Source organism: Bombus fervidus, unplaced genomic scaffold (genome assembly GCF_041682495.2).
Source record: "Bombus fervidus isolate BK054 unplaced genomic scaffold, iyBomFerv1 scaffold0128, whole genome shotgun sequence".
NCBI classification, from domain to species: Eukaryota; Metazoa; Arthropoda; class Insecta; order Hymenoptera; family Apidae; genus Bombus; species Bombus fervidus.
The window spans coordinates 22,501-25,000 of record NW_027212690.1 but is presented as its reverse complement, the minus strand read 5'-3'; the positions used below and the strand labels follow the sequence as shown (position 1 = coordinate 25,000).

Below are 2,500 nucleotides of genomic sequence, written 5' to 3'. Positions count from 1 at the left end.
TCCGTCGCTAGAGTTTTTCAAACTCTGCTTCTGGCTATCGGGAAGAATAGACCGCGCGCGAGGAAGAGGAACGACGACCGTGCGCGTCCCATCGATTTTTTTTATTTTTACCTGAACCACCGAAGTCGATTCAGAGGGGACCGCCGGCCGTCTCTCTATCCTCGTTGTCGTGAGTCATATGCCTCGTTCCGTCGCTAGAGTTTTTCAAACTCTGCTTCTGGCTATCGGGAAGAAACGACCGCGCGAGGAAGACGACGACGACGACCGTGCGCGTCCCATCGAATTTTTTTTTATTTTTACCTGATCGACGGAAGTTTCGTCCGGTTCGTCTCTTTTACCATCGTCTCGTCGACCCGTTCAGAGGGGACCGCCTGTCCATATCCTCGTTGTCGTGAGTCATATGCCTCGTTCCGTCGCTAGAGTTTTTCAAACTCTGCTTCTGGCTATCGGGAAGAAACGACCGCGCGAGGCCGATGGCTGCGAGTCCCATCGAATTTTTTTTAAACGCACGCACACACATACACCTGAACGGAGATGCGTTCCTTTTCGTCGCGATTTTTCGCGCTTTAGTCGTCGTTGTCGCCATCCGTTCGGAGGGGACCGCCGGCCGTCTCTCTATCCTCGTTGTCGAGAGTCTAATGCCTCGTTCCGTCGCTAGAGTTTTTCAAACTCTGCTTCTGGCTATCGGGAAGAAAAGACCGCGCGAGGAAGAGGAAGGACGACCGTGCGCGTCCCTTTCGAATTTTTTTTTATTTTTACCTGAGCGACCAAAGTGGATTCAGAGGGGACCGCCGGCCGTCTCTCTATCTTCGTTGTCGCGAGTCTAATGCCTCGTTCCGTCGCTAGAGTTTTTCAAACTCTGCTTCTGGCTATCGGGAAGAATAGACCGCGCGCGAGGAAGAGGAAGGACGACCGTGCGCGTCCCATCGATTTTTTTTATTTTTACCTGAACCACCGAAGTCGATTCAGAGGGGACCGCCGGCCGTGTCTGTATCCTCGTTGTCGAGAGTCTAATGCCTCGTTCCGTCGCTAGAGTTTTTCAAACTCTGCTTCTGGCTATCGGGAAGAAACGACCGCGCGAGGAAGACTACGACCGTGCGCGTCCCATCGATTTTTTTTTACCCGAACGATGGAGATGCATATCGGCTGTTTGCTTCGAATAACTGGACGAGAGGAACGAACATATATATATATCATGGGCTAGCCACCGTGCGCTTTCTTCGCGAGATCGTGTGCTGTACAGAGGATTCAGAATCGGGTGTTATATCCCCGTCGTTTCCTGACGAACGGAGCTTCGATCTCGTTGGTTGTTATATATTATAATGCACTTTACGCCCGGTCGGCGGGCTGCGTGTGTCGTCGCGCAGTCCGTCCGATTTCGTTTTCGAACGTATTTTCGTGTCGTCAATCATATGGCGACTTCCGCGCGTTCGATTCCCGTTGGTCGGACGTTTGTCGGATATCGGCTTCTTTCGAACCGAGAATAAGAGTACAAAAACCTGAGTACACAAACAAAAATCCATGCATAAACGATTACCCTGAACGGTGGATCACTTGGCTCGTGGGTCGATGAAGAACGCAGCTAATTGCGCGTCAACGTGTGAACTGCAGGACACATGAACATCGACATTTCGAACGCACATTGCGGTCCACGGATACAATTCCTGGACCACGCCTGGCTGAGGGTTGCTCACGTAAACCTAAGACTGCTTGCGTTGCGTATCGTTGCTCTCGGTCCGTATCTCTCTGTTCTTTCTTGCCTCGTCGACAGCCCGCCGTCGTTCGTTTTATCTTTAAACGAACGTTTCTGAGTCGGAGGACGAGCGCCAAGCAAAAGAATACGAATTAAAGAGCGGTCGAGGGCTCGTACGCGACGTACGAGCGATTGTTGGACGTTCGTCGGCGTTCGTCGCTGGATCGTGTGGAGACCGGCGTACGCATGCTCTCGATACAAATATATATGAAAAATCTATCGCGTTCACGGGAGACTCGCAAAACTACCTCCGTCTCTTCTCTGTCCCTTCTTGGCTTGACAACCCGCCGTCGTTCGTGTTTTACGAACGTTTCTGAGTCGGACGAAGCGCAAGAAGAAGGATACGAATTAAAAGAGCGCGGAGAGAACCGTCGTCGTCGACGCGGTTATCGAGATACACAGAGCGAGTTTTCTTCGTGGCCGATTTTTTTTTTCTTTTTGTATCAGCCTCTGCTACGTTTTGTTAGTCTTCGATAAGCACGAATGACCGCGCCCCCGACGTCGTCTTAAATGAATTTTTGGCGAGACTGAGAGAAAGCAAAAATATTTTTGAACAAAGTCAGTCGAGAGAGGAGAGAAAAGAGAACCAAGATATTAAAACCTAAACCTAAACTTGGTGGCGTAACGAAAAACTGTGTGCCTTAAAGAAACACAACCGTCTTTTCATCAAGATGTTTTTACTCGTACAGCCCCAGGGATCGAATACCCACTCCGTCTGTTCGTGCGGCAGAGATGTATTCTGCAGGC

General features: G+C 50.5%; 1 non-coding gene across 1 annotated transcript; it reads left to right on the top strand.

Annotated features, from left to right (window-relative positions):
* The first annotated feature begins 1,534 nt into the window (after positions 1 to 1,534).
* On the top strand, positions 1,535 to 1,689 carry LOC139997631 (5.8S ribosomal RNA). The gene has a single exon (XR_011802982.1). It is a non-coding gene; the product is annotated as a 5.8S ribosomal RNA (ribosomal RNA).
* The last annotated feature ends 811 nt before the right edge of the window (positions 1,690 to 2,500 follow it).